The 12,727-nt window shown below is 43.0% G+C and overlaps 1 protein-coding gene across 1 annotated transcript in view; it reads right to left on the reverse strand.

The window, feature by feature from the left end:
- LOC140723596 (uncharacterized) overlaps positions 1-12,727 on the reverse strand; it is a 373,128-nt gene that overhangs the window by 258,440 nt on the left and 101,961 nt on the right. The window lies entirely within an intron of this gene.

Raw genomic sequence — 12,727 nt, forward strand, 5'->3', positions numbered from 1 at the left:
CTCTTCTTAAAGAGTGGAGTGACATTTGCAAATTTCTGGTCCACCAGAACCGTTCCAAAATCTAGTGATTTCTGATAGATCATTACTCATCACTTGAAGAGAAAACTAAGGGGGAACTTCTCATTCAGAGGCGGGGAGAGTGTGCACCGAGCTGCCAGAGCAAGTGGCAGGGACGATTGTCATCTTTAAGAGAAGTTTGCTTAGGTCACTGGATGAGAAGCATATGGAGGGCTATGGTCCAGGTGGAAGTTGTTGGAACTCGGAAGATTAATGCTTTAGCACGGACTAGACTGGCCGAATGGCATTTTCCTGTGTTGTAGTGTTTTATGACTCTAATGCCTTCACAATCTCTTCAGCTACCTCTTTCTGAACTCTGCGGTGTCTTATCTACCTTCAGGCCTTTCAGCTTCAAAAACACCTTCTCTCCTTGGTAAAAGCATGTATCCTCACTTCTGCCCCAGGTACAGCTGAATGTTTGGCATTTATGTAATAAATTTAATGACACAGCTGTAGTGGGTGACTTCAATCTGCAGGAGGATTGGGAAAGTCAGATTGGCGTGAGATCACAAAAGAGGGGATGTATTGAATGCAAACGAAATGGCTTTTTAGAGCAGCTGATAGTTGAGCCTACTCGGGGAACTGCTATCTTACATTGGGTGTTGTGTAATAACCCAGATCTTATTATGGAGGTTAATGTAAATGAACCATTAGAAGGCAGTGATCATAATATGATTGAATTCCTACTGCAATTTGTGAGGGAGAAGCACAGGTCACATGTGTAGTATCACAAAGGAATGAAAGGGAATTACAGAGGCGTGAGAAAGGTGATTCACCAGGTGGATTGGAGGATGCAGGTGGAGAAGACGCCAGAGCATAAATGGCTGACGTTTCTGGGAATAGTTCATAATGTGCAGGATAGATATGTCCCACAGACGTAGTTCTCAAACAGCGGGGCTAGGCTGTCGTGGCTGACAAAGGAAGTTAAGGACTGTATAAAAGCATATAAGGTAGCAAAAGTGAGTAGTAGGTTGTATAATTGGGTACCTTTTAACATCCAACAACAGGCAAATTTAAAATAAAAGCTGTAAGCGGAAAGGTGAAATATGACAGCAAACTATACAATAATATAAACCAGTTATAAAATATACGAAAGGGAGGCGAGAGTTGATATTGGACCACTGGAAAATGATGCTCATGGGGTACAAATGGGGAAGAGATGGTAGATGAACTTGATAGGTACTTTGCATCCGTCTTGTCTGTAGAAGACACCACCAGTATGCCAGAGATCCGTGAGTGTCAGGGAACAGGAGTGAGTGCCATTGCTATTACAAAGGAAAACGTGCTAGGCAAACTCAGGTTCTTAAAGTGGATAAGTCACCTGGACCAGATGGACTACATCCCAGAGTCCTGAGAGAGGTTGCTGGAGAGATAACAGATGCATCGGTCATGACACGTCAAGAATCACTTGATCCTGGCATAGTCCTGGGGGACAGGAAGATTGCAAATGTCAGTCCACTCTTTGAGAAGGGAGGAAGGCAAGGTAAAGCAAATTATAGTCCAGTAGGCCTAACCTCAGTGGCTGGGAAAGTGTGGAGTCATGATAACAGATGAGGTTTTGGGGTACTAGGAGACTAATGATATAATAAGTCAAAGCCAGCATAGGTTCTGTACAGGGAAATCTTGCCTGACAAGTCTGTTACAGATCTTCGAGGAAGTCATAAGCAGGATGGACAAACGAGAGGCAGTGGATATCATTTACTTGGATTTTCAGAAGGCATCTGATAAGGTGTCACACATGAAACTGCTTAACAGGATAAAAGTCAGAAGTAATACTGGCATGGATAGAGGAATGGCTGACAGCCAAGAGGCAGTGAGTGGGAATAAAAGGGGCCTTTTCTGGTTGGCCAGCAGTGACTTGTGGTCTTCAGGGGTCAGTATTCGGTCCGCTACTTCTCACATGGTTTGTCAGTGATCTGGATAATAGAACTGATGGGGTTGTGTGGCTCAGACTGTGGGAAGAGATTCACCACATCATCTCACCTAGTGACTCACCAGTCAGTTCACACTGCAGTGAGGGATTTCACCTGTTCAGTCTGTGGGAAGAGATTCACTCAGTCATCTAACCTACAGAGACACCAGCGAGTTCACACTGGGGAGTAGCTGTTCACCTGCCCAGACTGTGGGAATAGATTCACTCGATCTTTCAACCTACAGAGTCACCAGCGAGTTCACACTGGGGAGAGGCTGTTCACCTACTCAGACTGTGGACAGGGATTCACCAAATCATCTCACCTAGTGACTCACCAGTCAGTTCACACAGCAGAGAGGGATTTCACCCGCTCAGATTGTGAGAAGGGATTCACTCAGTCATCTGATCTGCTGGCATACAAGTGAGTTCCACTGGGGAGAGGCCTTCGACCTGTGAATGTGGGAAGGCATTCACACGATCATCTCATCTATTAAAACACCAGCGAGTTCACACCACTTAGAGGCCGATCGTCCGCTCAGACTTTGGGAAGAGATTCTGTCAACTGTCTCCACCAAGGCTGCATCATTGTGTTCCACTGGGGAGAGGCCATTCACGTGCTGTGAATATGGGAAGGGATTCACTCAGTAATCTAACCTTGTAACACACGACCGGGTTCACATTGGGGAGAAAGTTTCAATAAGCTGTAGGCTGGATATTTGCCCATACCCGTTGCTGAATGCAATTTCGACAGTGACTGGGGGAGTCTAGTACAAGAGGGCATGACTTAAGGTTTACAGGGCGCCCATTCAGAACAGAGATGCGATGAATTTTTTTTAGTCAGAGAGTGGTGAATCTGTGGCATTTGTTGCCACGGGTAGCAGTGGAGGCCAAGTCATTGGGTGTGTTTACGGCAGAGATTGATAGGTATCTGAGTAGTCAGGGCATCAAAGGTGGGGGAATGGGACTAAAGGGCAGATTGGATCAGCTCATGATGAAATGGTGGAGCAGACTCGATGGGCCAAATGGCCGATTCTGCTCCTGTGTCTTATGGTCTTATGTGATTTTTTTTTCTCATTTGTGTTATTCCTCTTCCTCCTTCTGTCCAAAGTCGTGTTAATCTCAGTGGGTTTGAGTGTAAATAGTCTTTTCTAAACTTGTCATTTCAGTTCTTACTTATCTTTGTAAATTTTACTGATTGAAATGGGACTAAGATATTTTCATTAAAAAAAGTCAATGCCGGTATTGATGGAAGTGTTTATTGCCTTTGTTGTATTTGTTAACTATTGAGCTCTGTTCGGCAGTTTTTTAAAGCCTTGAAATAAATTTTGTCAAAGGTTTTCCCAATATTGCACTACTTTCTGTTGTCTTTGCTTGTTGATTTTTCAGATACGTGGTTATCACGAGTCCCGGTGAAGGGTCATGGCCGGAAATGTTGATTCCCATCCATAGATGCTGCCCCACCTGCTGAGCTCCTCCAGCATTTTGTGTGAATTTCTCTCGATTTCTTGCATCTGCAGGTCTTCCTGTTTCCAAAATATTTATATGTTTAGTGAAATAACAAGCTGGTCGTGGGTTTGTGTGGCTCTGTTGGTAAAATATTAAATAAAATCATTAGATAAGAGGTGGCATAGGGTTGGGCAGTGTGGAATCTGTGGGTAGTATTAAGGAACAGCAAATGTACAAAAAAATCCTTGATGGGAATTGTATAGTGACCCCAAAACAGTAGTAAGTATGTGGTCCACAAATTACAATGAGAGATAGAAAGGGGCAAAAGGGGCAATGTTACAATAGTCATGGGGGATTGCCATGCAGGAGATTAGGAAAATCAGGATGGTGTTGGTCTCAAGAGGAGGAATTCCTAGAATGCCTACAAGATGCATTTTTTTTAGAGCAGCTCGTGGTTGAGCCCACTTGGGGATCAGATATTCTGGATTGGGTGCTGTAATGAACCGGAATTAATTAGGTCACTTGAGTTCAAGGAACCCTTCGGGACAAGTGATCTTCATATGATCAAATTCACCCCGACATTAGAGAAGGAGAAACTAAAGTCAGATATGAATAAAAAGAGAATTAGAGAGGCCTGAGAGAAAAATTGGTCAAAATTGATTTGGAAAGAACACGGGCAGGGATGAAAACAGAGCAGCAATGGCTGGAATTTCTGGAAGCAATCTGGAAGTGACGGGATATACACATCACAAAGAGGAAGTAGTATTCTTAAGGTAAGGTGACAAAACCGTAGCTGCTAAGAGAAACCAAAGACAACATAAAGACCAAAGGGGGCACAGAACAAAAATTACTAGGCAGTTAGAGAATTGGAAAGTTTTAAAAATGAACAGAATGCAACCAAAACCATTAAGAAGGAAGAGATGAGATACATAGATGAGCTAGCCAGTAATATTAAAGAGGATACCATTTTTAATTTCAGGTACATATTGTGTAAAAGAGAGACAGAAATGGATACCAAACCACTGGAGAATGATGCTGGAGAGGGAATAATGGGGTGAGGGTGAAAGGTGATGGCTAATGAACTGAATAAGTATTGTACTCACTCTTATCTGTGGAAGGCACTGGCAGGAATATGGAAGTCCCAAATGTCAGTGGTCAGAATGTGTAAAGATACGTTACTCGGGAGTAAGTAGAAGGAAAGGCAATGGGCTGTGAATTTTTTTTTACTGGAAGGAGAAATCGATATTCATGCCTTCAGGTTGGAGCTACGCAGGTGGAATATGATGTGTTTCTCTTCAACCCTGAGGCTGTCAAGTGGAGCAACTCCAGCCATTGCTATTCTGCCATCATCCCTGCCAGTGTCCCCTTCCAATCAACTTTGGTAAGCTCTTCTCCAGTGCCTCCGTAGTTCCCCTCACTCCACTAATAATGATGCATCTTGTTTTACCTTTCCCCTCTCAAAATGAAGGGTGGATTCAGTCGTGTTATTATCACTGTATCCACATGCTCCCTTTACCAAAAGCTCCCCAATCAAATTTGGTTCATTCCAGAATTAACTTTTCCCTAGTGGGCACAATCGCAAAGGGAAGGTAGGTCACATCCGGAATTTTCAATTTAGCGGGCGATTTCCTCTGACGTATTGGGAAATCATGTACGAGGATAGTTACAGCAATGGCTTGCCATTGTTGTATTTGCCTTCTGCCGGGTGAGATTTTTTTTTTAAGAGATTAACAGCTCTTAACCCAGCACGGATGGAGAGCATGCAAGGGTGCCGGCTGGATTCAAACTCAGGACCTCCCGCCACTGATGCCACTACGCCACCAGCCGGCTGCACAATTCCAAGCTGTTCTAAAAGGCATCTCATTGGTATTTTCCAAATTCCCTCTCCTGAGATCAAGCACCGATCTTATTTTCACAATCTACCTTCACCCATCCCACTCATGGACTATTTGTCTCACTCCCATCGGGGGTAGATACACAGCGTCCTCACCAGGACTACCAGCCTCTGGGACAGCTACTTTTCCCAAGCAGTAAAGCTGATAAATATCTCTACCCTCTAACCCACCCTTCCACAACACCAAACACCTCTATCATTTCCTGTCTGTCATCTTATATGCAGGCATCCTATGCCGAGCGTCACTTTATGAACATACAATCAATCCGTGCACTGTATATAAGTTGTGGATATATGTTGTTACCGTTGTGTTTCTGTGTTGCATTGGAACCGGAGTAATAATTATTTCGACCTCATTTACACGTGTCTGCTGGAAATGGAATTAAACAACCCTGAATCTTGAAGAAACATTTCAGCAGGCTGCAGCATCACATTTCTGTCTCTCAGCGTTATTGCGCCAGAGCGCCACCTGGTGACAATGGAGTCCACAAATCAGGGGGTCCTGTTATTGTGGTAAATCACCACGATAAGAATGGGTGTAGGGGCTGGACGCCAACTGCACGTGGATGAAGTGCCAGAGATGCCCCTAACCTCTCTCCTCACCACTAGTCAGGGTCCTAAACAGTCCTTCCATATGAGGCAACTTTTCAACATCGTGCCTGTTGGGGTCATCTACTGTTTCCAGTTTTCCAGGTGTGGCCTCCTCGACATTAGAGAGACCCGATGTAGTCTCTGCATTCTGCTCTCTGTCCCGATGCGATTCTGCAGATGTTGGAGATGCAGAGTAACATACACAAAATGTTGGAGGACGTCAGGAGGTCTGGTAGCTTCTATAGAGGGGATAAAGCCAAACAGAGATTTCCTGCCGAGAACCTTCATCAGGACTGGAAGTGGGGAGAAGCCGGAATAAGATGGTGTGGGGAGTGGAAAGTGTCCAAGCTGGTAGGTGATAGGTGAAGCCAGATAAGAGTGAAGGTGAGTGGGTGCGGGAGGTGGGAGATGAAGTGAGACGCTGTGAGGTGGTTGGTGGAAAATGCAAAGGACTGAAAAGGAGGAATCTGATAGGAGAGGAGAGCGGACAATGGGGAAGAAAGTAAAGGGGAACCAGAAGGAGACGATCCGCAGTGAAGAAGAGAGAAGTAAGGAGACAGAATGGAGGAGACTGGCGTGTGGGTTGATGAAATGAAAAGGTGGAGAAAGAAGTTAGAGATATCGATGCTCATGTCATCCGGATGGAATATGAGTTGTTGCTCCTCCAACCTAAGAATGCACTCATCGTGTTAGTTAAACAATGAACCGGAAGGGAGAGTGGATTAATAATTTTCCCCTGGGATCCCTATTAACTCAATCCTCTCTCACCTTAAACCAGTCCTCTCTCGTAGTTGATTCTACAGAAATGGGGTAAAAGAAAAAAATAAACATAGAAAACCTACAGCATAATACAGGTCCTTCGGCCCACAAAGTTGTGCTGAGCATGTCCCTAAATTAGAATTTACGAGGGTTACCCATAGCACTCTATTTTTCTAAGTTCCATGTACCTATCCAGTAGTCTCTTAAAAGACCCTATCGTAGCCGCCTCCACCACCATTGCCGGCAGCCCATTCCACACACCCACCACTCTGAGTATAAAACTTACCCCTGACATCTCCTCTGTACCTGCTCCCAAGCACATTAAACCAGTGCCCTCTGTGGCAGCCATTTTAGCCCTGAGGAAAAGCCGCTGACTATCCACACGATCAATGCCTCTCATCATCTTGTACACCTCTATCAGGTCACCTCTCATCCTCAGTCGCTCCAAGGAGAAAAGATAGATAGATAGATAGATACTTTATTCATCCCCATGGGGAAATTCAACATTTTTTCCAATGTCCCATACACTTATTGTAGCAAAGCTAATTACATACAATACTTAACTATTTAAATACATTGAATGGTAACTTAAGCTCAGTCCTAACCGGCACTTTAACATATTCTACTCCTGGCGGTTGAATTGTAAAGCCGAATGGCATTGGGGAGTAGTGATCTCTTCATCCTGTCTGAGCAGCATTGCATCGATAGCAACCTGTCGCTGAAACTGCTTCTCTGTTTCTGGATGGTGCTATGCAGAGAATGTTCAGGGTTTTCCATGATTGACCGTAGCCTACTCAGCGCCAAATTCTCTCAACTGCGCACATTCTCCGTTTCTGTACACTTATAGTTTGGAACACCTGCATAATGTCGGCCTCATTAGTCAGTATTCGGAATCTGTTGAATTTATAACACTGCTAGTGTACAGTAGAGAGTCAACTCAGGCCTGCTAAACCCTACCACTGATTCTGTTCCACAACAGTCCTTTTAAATCCTCCCCTGTTGTTCCCCTCTCGTTCTCCCTGTGGAATGGGTTGCAGTCACCACTTTCTGGGTGAAGAGGTTCCCCTTGAATTATCTTCAGACTGAAGAAGACGATCTGACTGCAGTTCTGTCTGACATATTCTTCGTCCCTCTCATCTCTGGACTGAGGAAGAATGACTTTGGTAGTTAACCTCCTTATTTACGACTCATTTCCACATTATGTGTCATTTTCCCTGCTTCTAAAAGTTGTTTAAAGCACCCCTTTCCTTTAAAGACTGAAACCGGAATGGGGAACCACCTGTCGGATGTTCAACGAAGCAGGATCAGAAACCCGAGGGGGGTCGACACAGGGCAGGGTTTGGGGCTCTGGGCAATGGTCGGGTGATGAAGAGAAGGGAATCAGCAGCGGGGCGTGGCAACGAATGACAGAGTAGCAACATTTGGAAGCTGATTGACAGAGAAAATAATTTGGTTGTCTGACTGATGACACAAACAATGCGTGTGGTGAGGTGCTCCACTGGTTGAGGAACACATTTGTGTTGGGAATGGTTTAATCTGCTGGGGGAGTTGTTCCTGCTTGTTTATCCTGTAATATTATATCCGGATGGTTATTATGGATTGTATCTGAAATAATGTATTGATTATCATATAAGTTGTAAGATTTTGACACTAAAACTGTATCGGGCTTGAATTCATGGTACCTTTATGAAGTGATGGAGGGTATTCATGAGTTTGTATTTTAAAGCAAGATTTTGGTGAATGATATTTGCCATTTGTTTGTACCTTTGTAAGTAATCAGATTGAGTTACTGCTGCAGGATCCTGGAACGTGTTGGATTGTGTCTGGTTTCTCTGGCATTTTCTGCACTAACTGCTTCGTTTGTTAATATTTCATGTATTTTTGATGTTTTCCCCCTTTTGTCAAACATCTTGTCCTGTATTTCTGCAGGGAACCCCTTTGTTTTTTGGGGAGAGGTCTCCAACTCCCAGTCAGGTTCTCGATGCTTCCTTGTCACCATCTAGTCTGCTCAGATCCTTGGGATGTCTCCCATGGAGGGTCATACTCATTCCACTGGTTAATGTTTTCTTCCAGAGTGATGATTTATTGTTCTGAGTTGGCCTCTCATTTAAGTTTTCTGGTCTGTATTTCTTATCACGATTGCAAATACACACATGGAGTGCTGAATCCTGTTCATTTTTGATGAAAATATATACTTAAAAGTTTTATCTGACTGTTTTTTCTTTTCTTTTTATTGAAGTTCATCATCAAACATTTGCAGAAGATGTATTTCAGACATTGTAGATATATATCATATAATCATATATGCCACAAATCTCCGCATAGAATTTATCTGAGGTATACACTTATAGAAAAGAGTGAAAGAAAAAACAAGCAAAAGGAAAAAAAAACTATGTACAAGTAGGGAGTGATCTTTTTTTTTAACAACATATTCATTGATTTGTGAGAATAAAATCAGGCCTATGAGGCATTATGTAGTTAAAACATTTTTCCCAGTGTGAATCAAATTGTTCCAGATTATGATTATCTTCTCCATTTTGTAAATGTCCATTGTAATTTCCATCCATGCATTTAAACTTGGACTCTCCTGTGATAACCATTTCCTAGTAAGTCTTTATACCTGCCGCCAACAATATATTCATTAAATATTTATCTTTTTTCAACCATTTTTGAGGTATATATCCAAAATATATGGTCTTACTCCCCAAGGGTATTTCACATTTAAAGATGCCAGGTCGGGCATTGTGTATCCCCCTCCAATGGTCTTTGATAACAGGGCAGTCACAAAAAATATAATGATGATTTGCATTTCGATTTCCACAGTTTCTCCAGCAAACAGCGAGGTTACTATCATAATGGGATTTCTAAGAGGGTGTAATAAAATATCGTATCAAGTTTTTCCATCCGAACTCCCTCCATTTCTGAGAACTGGTACACTTCCATTGATACCTCCATATTATTGTCCATTCTTCCTCAGATATAATTATCCCTCCTTGCTTCTCCCATTTTGTTTTAATGTATGAAGTCAAATGTATTTTAAGATTTGACAAACCCTTATTCATGCTTGAAATAATTCTACTACCGTTATCTGAATTATATGCTTTTCTAAATAGCTCTAACATGCATGTACTTGCGTTGGTTACAATTTTAAGCATCCTATTAACATACTGTCGCATCTATAAATACTGATAAAAATCTTGTTTTTCTAAATGTTTCTTTCAGCATTTCAAAGCTGAACAGTGTTCCTTCTTTCATTATGTTGCAAAGAACTGTTATTCCTTTAGCTGTCCAGTCCTTAAATCTAGCATCCAATTTATTTGGTGTAAAATCCAAGTCATATGCACACCATTTAAGAATTGCAGTATCTCCCTCGAGATTATATTCTTTTATAGTAGTTTTTCATATTTTAAGAGTCAATTTCACCCATGGATTATCAATAGTATTTATGTACCTTTGCAAGTTATTATCAGCCAAAATTGCTTGTATGGGGAATGGAAATACCCGCTCCTCAATGTTTTTCCACTGAGCGTCATACGATGGGTTGCTCCAGCATATCACAGCTCTCAACTGTGCTGCAAAATAATAACCTCTAAGAGAAGTTAGGCCGCATCCACCCTTTTCCTTTGCTAATTGCAAAGTTTTGAGATGAACTCTAGGCCTTTTACCTTGCCAAATATACATTGATAACATCTTGTTCCATTCATGGAACTGATTTTGATTAATCTCTATTGGTAGGGTCTGAAAGAGATATAACAGTCTGGGCAGTATATTCATTATAATAGACTCAATCCTTGAACTGAAACTAAAAGAAAGGAATCGGGTTCCATCTTGCTATATCTTCCTTAATGTCTTGTGCCCCTTTCTAGGGTAAGACTATTTGATAAATATCCATTGATTTTAATCCTAGTGGTACCGTTGTCATATAGTGCCTGTATAGTTTTAATAATTGTTATGGAAACCAAATCTATGTAAAACTCTGTAAAGAAAATTCCAATTAACTGAATCAAATGCCTTTTCAGCGTCCACGCTTATCACTATTGCTTTGATTTTTTTTGTATATATGATCCATAATGTGAAGTATCATTTGTATATTGTGCAAACACGAGGAAATCTGCAGATGCTGGAAATTCAAAGAACACACACACAATGCTGGTGGAACACAGCAGCCCAAGGAAGCACTGTCGACGTCTCAGGCCGAGACCCTTCGTCAGGACTAACGGAAAGGAAAGATACTAAGAGATTTGATAGTAGGAGGGGGAGGGGGAAATGCGAAATGATAGGAGAGGACCGGAGGGGGTGGAGTGAAGCTGAAAGCTGGAAAGGTGATTGGCAAAAGTGATACAGAGCAGAAGGGAAAGGATCATGGGACAGGAGGCCTAGGGAGGAAGAAAGGGGGAGGGGAGCACCAGAGGGAGATGAAGAACAGGCAGAGTGATGGGCAACTAAGTATGTCAGGGATGGGGTAAGAAGGGGAGGAGGAGCATTAACGGAAGTTAGAGAAGTCAATGTTCATGCCTTTCTTTCTCCCTTATCACTATTGCTTTGATTTTATATGAATTTGCATACAAGTTCCCTCTCTTCAGCAAGAGTCATTCCTTTGCCGCCCGGCTGGCAGTTTCCGCAGCCGCAACCCCCATATTTTGGCTCGCATGCTGCGCCAATACTATCCCACTTCCGATTTCCACGCTCGATTTCCACAGCAGTTTTCTAGAACACGGAAGATGTCATCTGCAGTATTATAAGTATTGAGGCAAAGGTCTCTTCTGACTTTGTCGTCAAGACTGTCCAGCAGTTGAACCTTTTTCACCTCTCTTGAACCGGTCGGCTCTCCCTGCCTCTGGAGTGCTTCCCAGTCCTTTCTCCACTTGTGAAAATCACGTCTGCTGCCAGGAAACTTGGGAAGGGCCGTCGGTTTCAGTCTGATGGCTGGCGTGGGAAAATTGGAGGAAAAGCCCAATGCTGTCGGTGTTAGTCTTTCAGCATCCTCCATTCTCCTTGCCTGTATGAAGTGGGCCTTCTTGGAAACCAACGGGGTCGTGGAGTTCGAGCCCCTTCAGGTGACTCTGAAGGACCTTCCGATCCCCTGCCGGGATCCATCGTTCCCACCGACCATACACCTCCTTCACTGTCTTTACCAGTCCTTGCAGGTGGTTAAGCATGAAGCCATACGCCTCCTGGTGGCCATCGGGTTGTACAGCAGCGACGTCTTCACATTCATCCTCTGCTGCTTGTGGTACTGTGAGCAATTCAACATTTCCAGAGTTGGTCCAAAGAGTCTCCTGGATCAGCATTCTGACTACCTTTAGTTTCAACTCTCACTCATTTGGCGTCTTTGCCAGCTCGAATTTTTGCTGTTCAGTTGACACAGCTACTTTCTCTGTGTTCAGCTCCGCCTCCCGTTCTGCAGTGAGTCCGGCCTCCGCATCATCATTGGCTTCCATGACTCTCTCGGCTTCCATTGTGAGTTTATTGAAACTCACTCTGAGCTCCTCTTCAGATATGTCTTCATAGGTCCTGGTAATGCTGTTGGCCAGACGAGAAAACAATCTTTTTGCTGTCATTCTCTCTAGGTTGAGTTGCTCAACTGATTTCCCAATAGCTTGATCAGCCATGTTTGATTCCCTCTGCAGGCTGTTCACAGGTGAGCGTACAACTTTTTGGTGATGTTTTGATGTTGTTTTATCTGAACTTGATTTCCTTCCTTTTTCAGGACTCCAGGTTATTGCTCTTGCTGTTCCAGCTCAAAGCTCCCAGATTTCTGTTTCCTGGTCAAACAGTTTCCGAGTCAAACAGTTTTGTCAAGCAGTATTTTCACTGCTCCCTTTGAACATGTGCAGCTTCCCCACTTGAAAGGGACTGAATACGCCTACCCAAAGGTTTTAACCGGATTCCATTCAATGACCAAACAACTTTCCTTCTTTTTCTTTTTTTATTTTCGCAAGTGTGGCAGCTCATAGTTCTTAGTTATTAGTCAGTAGACATAAATAATCAGTCATGTCAGTTATTAGTCTAGTCAAGGATAGTCATAAGTCAGAAGGCATTAGCATTAGCATTAGGATTAGGTGAAA

This window comes from Hemitrygon akajei, unplaced genomic scaffold (assembly GCF_048418815.1).
Source record: "Hemitrygon akajei unplaced genomic scaffold, sHemAka1.3 Scf000120, whole genome shotgun sequence".
Lineage (NCBI taxonomy): Eukaryota > Metazoa > Chordata > Chondrichthyes > Myliobatiformes > Dasyatidae > Hemitrygon > Hemitrygon akajei.